The sequence below is a fragment of the Psittacula echo genome (assembly GCF_963264785.1).
Source record: "Psittacula echo genome assembly, chromosome: 2".
Classification (NCBI taxonomy): Eukaryota; Metazoa; Chordata; class Aves; order Psittaciformes; family Psittacidae; genus Psittacula; species Psittacula echo.
The window spans coordinates 12,869,364-12,884,839 of NC_137737.1; the positions used below are offsets into that span (position 1 = coordinate 12,869,364).

The 15,476-nt window shown below is 38.9% G+C and overlaps 2 protein-coding genes across 2 annotated transcripts in view; one reads left to right on the forward strand and one right to left on the reverse strand.

The window, feature by feature from the left end:
- Positions 1–15,476, reverse strand: part of POU6F2 (POU class 6 homeobox 2) — a 306,861-nt gene that overhangs the window by 162,696 nt on the left and 128,689 nt on the right. The gene's annotated exons all lie outside the window — the stretch shown is intronic.
- Positions 1–15,476, forward strand: part of VPS41 (VPS41 subunit of HOPS complex) — a 411,778-nt gene that overhangs the window by 139,643 nt on the left and 256,659 nt on the right. The window lies entirely within an intron of this gene.

Here is a 15,476-nt window from a genome sequence, read left to right on the forward strand (position 1 = left end):
TAATCCTTTCCCTCACAGACTGCAAGACCAAGCGAAATACAGCCCTCCTCACATTTTCCTTTGTGTTTGATGAATATACTCTTGATTTTACTGGAATTCTTCTGTTGCCCTTCTGAGACAAGTCAACTCTTGATTTTAATGATACAAGATTATCCCTAATATTCACTCCCTTAGAAGACATGGATTATATGCCCCAAATTTATGGATATTGCAGGATTCATTATTTATTGGGGGGTGGGAAAGATGAAAGAGAAACAGAGAACAGAATAACCCAAGGAATCAGACCCAATCTCCAATGTAAAATAAACTCCTCAGTCTTTAAAAGCCTTCAAAAATCAAACCATGTCAGTAAAGATTTGGTAGCATTTTAAATTAACTCCAGCAGAAATAGAGTCCACTCAACTAGGGTCAGGAGGAAAGACAATAGAAAAAAATGGCTTTTGTGGTTCACTTAAAGCACAGCCTCAAAAGTAAACCCTGCTGATTGCAAGTGCTATGAGTCTGAGGTTACATGAACTTAATATTAACTTTACAAATCAGGAACTTTATGATGAAATGGATCTCTTCATTAGAAAATCCCCAACTACTTTGTGGTCTGTGGAGACGTTATCTGATCGTTCAGTGATGTACTTGTGGTTTGTAAAAATGGGGACCCTTAAAGATCATCAGAGCCAAAGTCTTTTCCCTGGGGCCTTTTTACTCTGCTGACACTTAGTGAAAATCTACCAGCAATACACTCTCCAGAGCAGCAATCATTAACTCATTCAAAGTCACAGGCACAAGGGTCTGGGGTTAGCAACTATTAATTAGTGTAATTATTCCCAGGATGACAATTACCAGCTGCAGGATCCACTTAACATCTATTCTCAAAACTTGTCTTTCTGCAATGCTAATGTTTCTAATAGGTTCATTTGCCACCATTTACTGATTACATTCACTATGGTATACTGTTTCAGGTGGACAGGATGGAAAGCCAATACCTAATATTGACCTTTAAAGCATCCTGAGATTAGAAAGGCTGCTCCTACCATCATTAGCCACATCATTCCATTGAAAAAAATATATATACTGTTTGTGATAGATTTGTGATATTTCTCATCTTTCAAATATACTCACAAAATTAATTTAATGGAAAAATAACATGGAGTGTTTCAAACTACGTTATTCAATAACATTCTCATTCAAACTAATACAGTGTATATATGAATTGTACAATTTGATGTTTGAGAATATTTCAGTTAACAATGATATGCACATGGTAAAATTTCAAACCTGATTCTCCAGACTTCATTACAAGAAAGTAACAATGAGAAGAGGCACAAGACTGTACAAGTCTACAGTCTGTGTTTGCTCAGCAGTGTCCAAATCCGGCATGGGGCTGAGCCATGTTGAAACTCTGTGCAATTCAAAGAAATTAGGATGCTTGTCACACATTTAAATCAGACCTATGTATTTCCTAAAGGAAGAGAGAAAAATAAATAACACAAATGTAGTTTCACCTGCTTAGGGAATGTAACACACTTCTCCTGTGAACAGGGAGATAAGATGTCCACAACAAACAATACTTTGATAGGACATGGAGCTAATCCATTTAACAATAGATGGAAGCAAGCCTTTGATGGGAAGATTTTTCTCTAGATTTTGAAAAATGAATGTATTTTAAATCCATGATGGGACTAATTTCACCCAATGCTTTAATAGATCCTACTGATTCCAAAGAATATTAATCTTCTGCAAATCGGAGCCCTACATTTCAAAGCACGTAAACGATGATAAATCAGAACTGGTCATACATGGAGACTACAGAAAAAGGAAGATTATCTGTTAAAAGGTAATACAAGAGTTCCTCTTTCCAATACCAGTACAGTCTGGATTATTGAAACGGGAGAAAGATTTTCTAGTACAAAAGCAGAAGTGTGCAGGGAGTATGGCATCGTGCTATTCTGACACGTTTCTTTTTCTTCATTCTCCATGAAGCTGACAGCAAGTGCAATCAGGGGTGTCATACACTGAATATCAGAGTTCAGAAGGGGCAGAAGAACAAAAGTATTGGCAGTACATTTTCTGGAGAAGCTTTAATTCTTTATTCTTACTATGCTAATGAGTCTCAAATCAACGTTCTTAAAACTGTGTTAAAAAACTGTGTTTCAGAGTGGTAACACGCTATTTTAGCATATATTTTAAAGGGTCTCCTGGACAGTGCCTTGACTATGCAGGAGTAAGTGGAAGCAGCAGTGTTGCTTTTAAATGTGCTGCTAGATTGTATTTGTGACCATTTGATGTTCTTCTTTAATAACCTCAAGTAAAAGGCTGAATGAATTCAACAACAGTAGCTGAAAAAAGTGCAATGAGTCATATTATAGGAAAATGGAGAAAAGGATACAGGACTCTCCACTGAGCACAATCCTATATTGTAGGCAATCTGTGATAACACCCTTTTCATTTCAGTTCAGTCCCATAAAATTACCACTAACATTACAACTCATGCAGAACACAGATAAATGTAAAAATGTCACAGAATTCTTCCAGATGGGACTTTTAGTTCCACTAGATCACCATCTACTTTTTTACTTGTCTAATATTTCATTACAACCTTCCATAAGTTAATTTTCTTTCCACTGACCATGTAAATCACAAATCAATTTTCATTTAAAATGCCTGACTACAGATTGCTCCTGAAAGCTCAAAGCATATGCTTCAGTGAGCTCTCCAACATTCCTAATGCACATTAGAAAAATGTTGTGGTTTCTTAAAAATCTTTTTAAAGGAATTAATTTTACATTAAAGTCTGGCATCAGACCCAAGGAGTGATACTCCTCCCTTTCATCTCTTCCCCCTGCCCGGACCCAAAAGCAAGCACATTTTGGAAATGGAACCCTATGCAGAGCTAAAAGTCTTCCATGACAATGACATTTGTTCCTTAATCAGAAATTCAGGCAAAAATATAAACTGCTTTAGATTTGCAGAAAGCAGATGTGATTACTTAATCCCAAACCCCTTCTGCAACCATATACTTCTCTAGGGGGAAGAAGACAGAAGAAAAGGAGGAAAACCATTCACACTTCAGCCATTGGCTGTGCTTTATTTGAACCATTCTTTTTCTCATATTCCAACAGAACCATTGTTTGGACTAAAATATGCCTATTGCTAACTGTACTTAACGAGGCAGCCACCTTAAAACCAATGGGATATACCTGTGAAACAAGAATTCAGCCTTTAAAACAATCTATGAGAAATGTGTTGTAGGAATGACCAGGAAATATCTTGAAACTGTATTCTCTGTTCGTTGCTCATGTTAATTTGAACATAGTATTCTCCCCCTACAAAATTGTAAACACCCATTTGGCAGACTGAACTTGGGAAATATGGTTTCTATAGCTGGTTTTGTTACCGTCTTGCTGAGAAACACAGGGTGGTCACTCTGCTACTCTGTGCATTAGTTTCCCCATCAGTAAAGAGTGGATCATTAAAATGACCCTTTCTTCATATTAAACAGAAACACTTAAATGCCTGAGCTGACATATGCATAAGCATTTACTGAATCAGTAAGAAGCAGGAGCAATCATGTGGTCATTCAACGCTTTTTATAGGTAGACTACGTTTCCTCACACTTTCTGTGCTCTTAAATCTCAGACTGTTTTCATGCATTCTTAGTACTTGAGAATCACAGCACCAAACTTTGAAAGATAAATACTCCATCAGATCAACCTGGTGTGGTGGGAAAAGGAAGGCTTGTATCTGCTCCTGGAACACAAAGGAATTGCAACCCTTTCTAATGGCATGTCTCCAGATCACTGAAGACTTATGAATTGTTTAACTGCAAGGGAAGAGAGAAGCACAGGTCCTCCAAGTTTCTCTCCTGATCTGAACCCACAAGCCTTCCCCTCACTCTCTTCTCCTCTGCTTACCTAGCATGCCCATATTTACCATGTCTCCCTCCACCTTTGGGATTGTCCTTCCATCTCTGAAGTTCAGTTCTGTGCTGTTTTGCATGGCTCTATCACAGCTCTTAGCAAGACAGAACAGCTTTGAATCCCAAGTTCTTGAAGCACTCTGACACTGGGATTCTAGCTTGGGGGTGATGGAGAGGGTGTCAGTTTAAATAAGGCTGAGTGCTCATGACAATTGAAAGTAGCTCTGCGTTAAGTGGGGCTCTTTCTCATAATGCAATATGTCAGTGCTGACCGCTGAAATGGGGGAAGGGAAAGACTCTTGAATAGTCTCTGTAAATAGGGTCTTGCCAAACCATTTGCAGGTTATAGTCAGCCAAACCTTGAGGGTCTTCACATAGGGGTTTTAAAAACCCAAACCCCCAAATGTCAACAGAGCCTCAAGCATCACATCTAATGTGAATCTGCCTCACTAAAACTGAGAGTTGAGGGCCTCCGGATTTGGCTCTGTGCTGGCATATCACAATCACCACTTACAGCTGACCACTTACTTGTAACAATCACATGGAATTACTTCAGATATGAAGAAGGTGTGGGGGAAAATGTTTACTTTGTTTCCTGATGTAGAGAAACCCATCATCTAAGAAGAAAGCTATTCACAACAGGGAAGCATCCGAAAACACATCTATTAATAGTCACTGGAATTTTTATGCAGTAGGGATTACTACGAAGACAACCTGTCTGCTCCTCTAACGAGACTTAAAGTTAACTACTTAAACTAAATAAACAAGTAGTTGGTTGAGTATCTGACCAGTCAGTAAAAGGCCCACGAAAATATTCTGTGTGGGAGATGCCTGTGAGTGGGTTCAATTAAGTGGCTAGCTTAATTTCTGTTTTCCATTTGCCTGGCCAGCTCAGGGCCAGAAGGCTGTGGCTTTGTGGTTTTACCTCACTTGGGTTTTTTTTTTTACTTTCCACTCATATTTCCTTTACTGGCCTTTTGTTCCATCAGCTATGGATTGGCAAATGCCTCTAATGATGCAGAGGTGAGCAGCCAAAGAGGAATCCCAATTACGGTGGCCAGAAAGCATATAGATACTTGAACATCTTTCCTTTAACTAGATCCTCCACCTCTTGACATTACTTTGTGAAATTCTCAGAAGCTTCTATCACACAGCCTGCTGGATAGACTGGATGAGGCAGCTAGCTGAAGCTTAAAGGGGGCAGTAGAGGTATATGCACATGCTCATAGGTACAAGCTGGGATGTGAAAAAGAAAATATCCAAAGTCATATTAGAAAGAAAAGGAAATCAAAGACTTCTCATGAAAACCATGCACCCTCTTGAGAGTCTTTTTAACTACCCATATTTTCATGTAATTCTGAGTACTTCTTGATGAGGAGACTAACATCTACACCAAAAACATGACACTTGGGAAGCCTGTGGCTCCACTGTGAATCCCACACTAGCTAATACAGACCAGAACTTCAGTTTAGATGTCTACATACCCATTTCAGTGCCTGCCAATAGATTTATATACACAAACATTCAGGCATTCCATTTTCAGCATTTTGTCTACAATTGTTAAACAGAACATTACAGCTACTGGTGGCTAAAATCAGAGCTGCCAAGTTAAATTTAAACTCTGCAGGTGCTGATGGCAGAGCTCCTACGCTCCTACAAACCTGCAACCTAGGCACTGAACAGAAGCCTCTACTTAAATAACATTGCTCTGAATCATCGGCAATGAGGATGTGTTTTTATTGTATATACACCAGTCACCAAATACTTCTTCTTGAAGCACTAATACAGGTTTTAAGGCTACATCAACATTAGAAAGCAATATGATGCAGTACAAGAGGATCACTAGACAGAGGCAGTCGGTTCCGAGTCCTTCAGAACTTCAGCAGATGCAGCTTGCTATACAGTAGGATTTACTTCACAAACGATGGCTTACCTCCTCCCTTCCTACACCACTTCAACAAAAATGTTTCCCTCATGGATGCCAGTAAATTTAGGTTTCTCAGCCCCAGGTCCTAATCTCCACAATGCCATTTATAAAATGATCAGATCAGGAGACAAAGAGAATGCAAGTGTAATGTAACTGTGTACAAATTGCTCAGTATTGGAAATCTCATCTCATTCTGTTATTTACTTTTCTCCAAGTGAGATAATTATATTTGTATAGGTATAGGTATAGATATAGATTAGATGCTACATTACAAAGCCACAAGGGTTCCTGATCTTGTTAACATGATGGTTGTCATAGTTTGTTTTGTTTTGCATGAGCAAAAGCTCATTACTAAGAACCTTTGTCATTCGCATTGACTTATGTCTTCTTAATGGAGCATTTCTGAAATGAATGGCAGGACATTTCAATTCCAACTGTACCTTGGAGTCTGCTCCCACTGAAGTCAATGGGGTTTCAGGACAAAGGAAACTTATAGCTTGTGTTTTTATAGGCACACCCTAGCCTCTTGTTCAGTGTGCTTTTAAGGAAGGCCAATAGTGATTTTCAAATCATTTTGCTTTCAGGAATTATTTCAGCATGTCAGCTGGTCTATTTGGCTACCTTTTGTACTAGGTGAACTTGCACACTTACACTCTTCTAGGCCCAAAAGATGCTATAGTTCTTTGTATTCCTTGCAGTGCAGTAGGATGCCATGATGCAAATATACAAGCCTTTCCCTGTCTCTGTTAGCCAGAATAGGTATAGTTTGCTGTGCAAAAGAGGTGAACTAAAATCAAGTCTCTCTGCTGGGGAGGGTAATAGCAGCACTGCTTTTGCATCAATCCCCTGCCAGGCAATCCATAGACTGGTTGCTCTGGAGGGAATCACTTACCCTTCAAGCTAGAGGTAAGATGCCAGATAAGCAGTAGCCTGTAAAAAGGGATTAAAGGAAGAGATAAAACCAGGGGGAAAGATTAAGATAATTTACCCTTGTATATTGTACCCATCATGAATCCCATTGTCAGTATCTATTGTTCAACTACCTGACAAACTTCTGCTTCTATCCCCTCCGTAAAAGCCTCCATCATATGGAAAGTTGCGTACCTTTCACGGGTTTATAATAAACTGGAAGTGAGTAACAGTGCGATATCAAAGGAAATAAAACTCCAGTTGCTATTGCTGCTGGGGTTGCCTTCTGAATGTGGCTTATACAATATTTCATCTGTGCTGACACCTTTCACTCTCAATTATTTGGCTGCTGTCAAAACAAATCAATCATATTATAGCACTGTCTTCATGTTACCATTCCACTGCAAGTTAGCTGCATTAACTTTGAGATATATGGAAGTATACAATTTATCTCTACTATTTATTTCATACAACTTTCTCCCCTGTGAATTATCTCACAAACATTGCAAACTCAAATTATCAGATGTCAAACGTTGACTAAATATAAATACCACTAAGAAATTTTTAAATAATGGGACTCATGGGAACATCAATGCATAAAGATACACTTGATAAGCTTTACACTTACAACCAATTATTTTCTTCTGACAAATGGAACAAACAGTGTACGCTTTTAATTTCAGTTCCAATCAGCCAAGGTGCTCATATTAGATAAATGTAATTTCATAAGACATAACATTGAACTGCCACTCCTGCTAAAGCAGGGCAAAACAAAGATTTACAGAACTGATTTTGTCACCAGTAAAATGAAAAGAGGAAAAAAGAGCTGGGAATATTGTTTTAAGATGCTACAGTGCTGGGAGGGGAACATGGCTTTCCTTTACTGCTCACAAGCATTGATTTGGGAAAGGAAAAGCTAAACTCTTGAACAGAGTCTGAAAGCGATTGGTGTGTTCAGACTGCTAGACTCCAGAGTTTTCAGAGAAGATGCACAAAATCCGTTCTTGAGAGGTTTTATCCTTTTAAAAATAAACAAAATAAAAGAAACTTTCAGGTTGCCAATAACTGAATTTCTTGAAAATTTACTACTATAATTTTCTTGATTTTTAGACAGTTATAACTGCATCTTCTAAAATACAGAAGCCAAATGCATTGGGAAAATCACAACAGGTTTATCACCTCCAGACATTTGCGTCTTCTTCATTTATTACTGCTGATGTAATGGGAAATCAGACAAACATACATTCAGGAATATTTTGGTTGTAAATAGCTTTTAAAAACCAAGATGAAATATAAAGGATGGACAGAAATGACACTGGCTGAGGAAAAGGACAAGAGACTGAAATGGGATCTGAGAAACAGAAAGGGAAAGATATTCAAGGATCAGATTATGTAAATCTAAAGCATCAGCACTGACTTGAATAGAATTAATCATGGAAGTAAGATGAGAAACTTGTCTTTATGCTTAAGATTTATTTTTAGCATAGCATAATTTATCATAACAAAACACAAGTAAAAGAAGAGTCTGTAAGGTATGTCAAATCTACAGCTGATAAACTTTACAAGCAATATCCATGTTAAAATAAACAAGCAAAAAACTCTATAGCAGGCAATAGTCTAAGAACCAAACTGTGCTGGATCTTACTAATCTTGGTGAAAACTTCTAATCCTTCTGTGGGCTGGAAAAGGTCACTAAGTCCCAAGTAAGGAAAATTCATGTTATTATTGCAACTACTGAAAAAGCCTAATCTCTTTTAGGTCTATGAACCAGAGCAAGGCTTATGAATTTAGGACATTTAGCAAAGGTCTAAATGTGTCTGAGAAGCTCAAGGCATCTAACAGTAGCGATTCAAGCCACTTTGTAGGAAAGCATAGCACTAACTATCAGCACGTTCCTTTACAGGTGGGAAGAGAGTTGCAGAAACCATGGATGAATTGTCTGCCATCACATGGGATGCCTGGGCCGGAGCACAGAGCAGAACACAGGTCTTGTGTCTGGGCTCTCTGCCACATCTGTCAGAGCAATAGGCTTGTAAAGCCCAAACATTCCAGGAATGGAAGCAGCTTCAGGAATCAGCAGCAAAACGAGACAGAGGCCTGAAGATCTCCACGTGTACAGATTTCTACCCAAAGGACATAAAATTGCAGAGAGGTCTCGGGATGGGGAAACTCAAGGAAGTTTCACTTTCATCATTTCTGATGTCACCAGACAGACCCTGTTCCCATTTTTAGAGCAATCTCAGTGGCAGACAGATGTTGCAAAATGTTTCAAGGTGCATAAACTGAAAGATTTGAGTAAGTCATAAGACTTCATACCTTTCCATTACAATTAAAAGAATAAAAAAAGGGAGATTTCCATCAGAAGAGGAGGTGTGGGGTTCTGTGCTACAGAATCACATAGACTTCAAAGAAATTTCATTTAAAAAATTGGCTCCCAGGTGGTTAACTTGTATGTTCCATGCATTCAAAATTCACACTATTAAAAATGCACCATAAACCCAGTTGGTCAATAAAGACTTTGTTGTTTTTATGAGTCCCTAAATATATATGTGCTTGATTAGAATCTCACTGGTCTATCAGGAACAGAAGTTTGTAACAAGGGAGTTTTTAAAACATGAATCATAGAGATTTTATTAATACAAACACCACGGAAAAACAAAGGAAATTAAACCACAAAGACTATAAATGTCTGACTTAAATCCGCTAAGGCAAGGAAATTAAGTGTGGAGGCTGCAAATCCATCCCGGTAATCCTTCTACAACTCACTCTATCATAGAGTCTTGGATCAGCATACAAGTCATATATGCATATACCATACGGATGTACCTACCTATTAGCATGTGATCTACCAGTGCATGTAGCATGTGTGCTACAGTGCGGAGGTGAGGACCAGAGTGACAAATGCTCACTGGGATTTTCACTTGCATTTGAAATTTCTTGGCTTTTGTAAGATTACAGTAAGTTAAGTGCTTCACATTATTGGAATGAGTTTTCTCTACATTAATTTAAATTGTCACGGTCTAAATTCAAGAAGAAGATTAAAGGCTCCTGGAAACAGGTGCAAAGATACACTTTAAAAGCAGCATTAAAATGCATCCATGTTCTGGTTGACAGAAATTTCATTTATATTCCTGCACACAGAATATTCCTGCCAGGAGCAGTATCAGTCAGAGTCATGGCTCAATAAAGGGGTACATTCCCAGAAAAGTCCAGGTCTTGTGCACCAGTCACACCACAACTCCCAGCCTGGAGGGTAGTTAAACAATAGGGTTTTGGTGGAAAGTTTGGGGAACTGCAGACTACTCCTTCTTCCCATCTGCTTTTTGGCATAAAAGTCTGGAAACTTAGACTCTGCCAAAACATGGCCTGCAAAGTTTAAGTAGGTGTGAAGACTTTGATTTCAGAATTAATCTGAGCTACATCACATCATTACTCCTCACTGATGTTGTTCCATAACAATCAGTAGCAAAAAAATAGGCATGTCTGAAGCCTATTTTGGGTGGAAGTCAACAACAGAGCACACAAGCATAAAGACTACTGCATTTTAATGCCTCTGACGGTAGGCTTTTAACTTATGGGGCAGAAAATTCAAACAACAAATAGCTAACACACTGGGAGTGATCAATAAACAACTAGTAACTAATAAAGCCCTGAACCTTTCACATTCCCTCTGTTAAGGCAGCAACTTCCCACTGAACAAGATGAGCAATTAACATGGGGCCAAGCATTCCCATGGGAGAAGCCTTGTATGGTGGGCAAAACCAAGCAAAAAAAACCCCAAGTAAGGTTCTTTCTGTACTACCCTCAGAAAACCAGGTTTTGCCCTTTCTCCCAAAAGCAAATGTTAGGCTTCCCAAACACTACATTTCTTGGGAGACCAGATGGAGACACAGAACTTTCTACTTACCCCATCTTTAGGGATCTCTGCCCATTATTTCAGTTCCCCTGCAGCATAGTTTAGATGAGATACATCTGTTAGACTGAGGCAACCTGCTGGAGTGGCTGCTAATCCACAGGTGCTCTGTGCATGCCACAGCATGCTTAAGGATGCATGGATTTCTCCTATTTCTTTCCATGTACTAAGTACGGAGGTTAGTCTTTGGGGGTGGCTAACCCCTTCTTTGTGTGAGTGAGCCCTTCACAGTGACAGCGTTATGTGCAGCATTTATACAGTGATAGGGGAGGTATATTAGGTTTGAAGTCTTCAGAAGAACTGCTAGTGAGTGCAGCTCCTTTTCTTGGTTCTTGTCATTCTTGTTCTGGTTATGTTAGTACACTGCAGAAGTACCTGGGAATAAACTACTCCTCTAAGTGAAACATCATTTTGATTATTACTGACATTGGTGCTCATTAAAATACATAAGTGAAACACTGCCTTTCTGTAGACTCTGAAAGCTATTTCATGTTACTTGAAGGGGAATACAAATGAATAGGGACTGCATCACTTTAGTTAAAAGAGGAAAATGTTCTAAAACCCTGGAATTTGGACTCTAGATCAGTAAGCAATTGAAGTTTGTAGTTTACTTTTCTGTCTCTTTTTTGTTTTTCATCTTTCTCTGATTTCTGATTTTGAAGGCGTGTATACATGCAAGAATGGAGACAGCATGTTTATCTGTTACGCAATTAATAATACAAATCTATGCTCAGATGAAACAAGATCTAATAAGCGTAAACAACACATTTTTTGCTTTTTGTTACAATTATCTTTACTTAACATGCATTTTGACTGATCTCCACATATGAAAGCCTTTTTAGCTTTTTACCATCATCTATGTCTATTGCTACCCATATCAGTGCATTTTAATGGCTGTCTCCTAGTTCTCAAGATGCTTAATACATCTCCCCTTTCATTGTATTGCAGCTAAAATATGACCTGTCGCTGTTTAAATGATGTAATTTAATGATTTCACATTTTTAGCCATACAAAGCTTCCTTTCAGCATTGAAGCCTTTCACTAATGATCTGGGGAGATAGTTTGGTCTCATTTCTTTGAGAACTCCAGACTAAGAAACTCTGACTTGGAAATAAATTACTGGCATCCACTTTAGGAACAGCACAAAGCTCAGTGGAAATAAACCACACAAAGATTCAGTGCCGTGAGGCCAGAACTTCCAACTTGTTGATTTCTTTCAAGGTTCAAGTGTCATTCTAGCTCGACATCGGTGGATATATCATCTAAAACACTGTTGTGCCATTGCTATGTGATGCAATATATTCGGGGGAATCCTTTGCAGAGGCTCCTCCATTGTCCTCCATAGTGCATGAGTACCCAGCAGTGAGCTGATATGCAACACAGGGGTAGTTTCTTCTCATTTCAGACATGCACTCCATACTAAAAGTATAGCTAAAATACCTTAACTTTTTAGCTAAAACTGCTTTGGCTGTCACGGAAAAGTGAACAAAATGATAGGACAGGTTTCAGCCACTCCTCAGGACTGGAATACATTCCCATTTACCAGCGACTTCAATGTGGGTCAAAAATTATATTAAGAAAACAAGACAAAACAAACTCAGCCCCCCAAAAGGTCTCTTTCTATTCTGGTATGCAGAAATATTACATTGAGACATACAAATCAGGTGGACTTACAAAGAGAATGTCTTTCAATGAATATCACCTCCCAGGCATTACTGAATACTCTTGAGATTAAGCAGCTGCTACTCCCTTGGAGAAACTCTTGACAAGGATAGCTAAAACCGAAAAAGGAACACACTCCCCCTAGAACCTAGAGAAACCTGACCTGGCAGATGGGATGCAGAAGCTGAACCTGTTCAGCCCAGCGAAAAGATTCCCAAAGGCGGAAAGCTGAATACTGATGAACACCAGTTTGGATGCTAAGAGGAAAGCTGTCAGTGTTTTCTGCATTAAGTCAATGAGGACAGCCCAAGAAGCAGTGGATTAAAAGCAAAAGACAGACAACACATTGTCTGAAGGGTGCCTGCCTCACTTGTTAACTTGGTACAACCTCACCATTGGTACTGACTCCTCCAAAAGTTTTGCTGGTTAGGAGAGCATGGTTGTGTTCCAACAGTAGCTCTAAGATCTGGTGAGAGGAAAACAGGTGTGTAAATCTTTTTTGGACAAACGCTTTCCTGGACTGCTTTTAAGCTTTTAGCTTCCAGTATTTTTAGTGGATTACAGCAAAAAGTTTTAGCTGTTGATTTTACTGTTTTCTTCAAAGAACTGTTGGTGGAAAGCCGAAGTTCCATAGGTGAATCTGTGTCACGTTCAGGGATTTTTGTTTAAAGTAGATGTCTCTGTTCTGCCACCACACCTCTGGTATCTCAGTAAGTTGTATTACCTGCATACGCAATTTGCTTAATAGGAGCCAGGGTAAACATATATTTTCCTAAGTTTCACAGCAGGAATTTACACGTTTACATTCCTTCCATGTGTTCACACATGCTTATTTGCTCAGGGAACAGACATAGTATAGCAATATGTATGGCAAATGACATAGTGTAATGAACAGAAAATAAGCAAGTATGTATCAAGAAAAGCAGTTTTGAAGGAGGCTTAGTCTAAACCTCTTTTCACTTACAACAACAGAATTCCTGTTGGCTTAGTGGTGGATCAGGACCGTATAGCAAGTGAACAATTTTACACAAATAGATTTGGAAAAAAGCTGAAATCTTACTTATAAGAACCTGACAACTGCAGAATAGGTAATTTCACTGAATAAGTTACACTGTGTGAGTAATTTCCATATCATTAATCGCTCCATTTTACCAGTGTCTTGAATTTTTAAAGAAACTCATTTTCTCATTTTAAAGACTTAACAGATCTCCTCTATGATTCCTATCGCTGAATGCTCTTTTCTTTCCACAAGCAAGGGTTTTCATTGCTTTATCGAGCCACCCTGAGGTCTCATACTTATCACCCTGAACCAGACCTGAAAGTCCCCAAGAAGAAAATCAGTTAAACACAGATGTGGATCACACAAAATATGGTGGGATTACTCCCTTAATCAGTGTTTAGTATGAATTCAAGTAAATCAGAATTTTTTCTGAAGTCATATATCGTTCTTTGGAGTTACTCAGCTGGGGGAGTTTGTGGTGAAGAGATTTAGAAGTTGACTGGTGAGAGAAGAAAAGGAAGACAGGAGAAAGCTCAGCTCACAGGAGCTGTGGACATCTATGCTTCACTGCACTGGAAATTCAGGGAGAGGAGACGTGACAACAACAGGAGTAATAAGACAGGTTAGAAAACTTCAGAGTTTGACCATGCCACAGTGAAGTGTTAGAGAGATGGAAGTTGATGAATATGGTCTGATTTCACCCAAAGGGCCGAATTACCAAAACTGTGTTGAAGCATGGTCTCCTAGGAGTATACCTATAGAAATGCTGGATACAAAACAAAACATGCATTCTGTAATTATCTTTCAACTACCCACAACAAACAGGGACCAGAAGTCAATCAGGTTCAATTGAACTGATGACACCACACAGCTAGAGATGTTCTCTAGAAACACAGCACTCTCAGCTGACTCCCACCTTCATTCACACATGCATTGTGTAGTGGACTATATAGGAAGCAACAGGAGCTTACAACTGTTATTCAGGGCTCCTAAGAGCTATCTTGACCAAGTTACTTCATTTCCCTGTGTATCAGTTTCACTTCCAAACAATGAGGGCAGTGGCATTTGCTTAGAGGGTCCAGAGGGAAGGGTAGGTAAGATGATAAAGAGCAATGCAACTAAGTGTGTTGGGTTCCGTTCCTTTCAGCTACTTTATGGAGAGTGTGACTGCATCTATATACAGGGAACTGCACCTGATGCTCCAGCAAGTCCCTATTTGATCCCATGCTTTCATCTACCAGTAAAGATTATGGAGGAAACCTTTTCATCCTGTAAGGTCATTGCTTGCAAAATTTATTTGGCAGCAGAGTTACACCTTTTAGCTAGCAATTAGACACCCATGGCTAAACTAAAGAGCAAAGGTTACCTGCCTTAATCCTTACCCTCCAGCTTCACAACACGAGGTGAATAAATGACGTAAGAACTGCACGAGCTTATGTTTATTTATAATACTACATACCCAGCAACTATAACCTGGAGCACTCCAGAGTGGAAGGATACATTTTTATAATGCCTGTTTCTTCATTAAGATTTCATCATCCACCTACGCTAAAAAGCCACTTCCCCTTCACTTTGTTATATCTGCTTTTACCCGCTCCTGTTCCTGCATTATTTTTTTAATCTCCAGTTCCCTACTTTACATGCACTCTCAAATTTTAAACAAGCAAAATTTGTGCATTAGTGTGTCCTTTTCATCTAAGATTTATGAATGACAGGTTCTTTGGTGCAGCTTAATGGTATGAAAGAGACATTATTTTAAACATTAAAGTGAAAACCATTTACAACTATGATAAGAGAGGTCTGTTGACATTAAACTTTAAAACACACACAAGGTAAAGGCAAGTAGTTGCACCAACAGGTGAGAGTACTATGCATGCGGTTTGTAAGGGAGTTTGTTCAACACATGAGCTGTCTCTTCCTTTTCGCTGTTTCACAACCTGTAGGATTAGGTGCTTCAAACAATTCATCTGGTAATGAGCATCCACCAGAGTTTAAGAACTAAAAAATACATAGGGCACAGCACAGAGCTTTCATTCCATTCGAGGAAGACTTTTCCTACCATTTACATCAGAAGAAATAATAATAAATAAATAAATTGAAAGGGCTAAAGCTTTATTTTGGTACTTCCTGCTCACACCTTGATTGCCTTCAC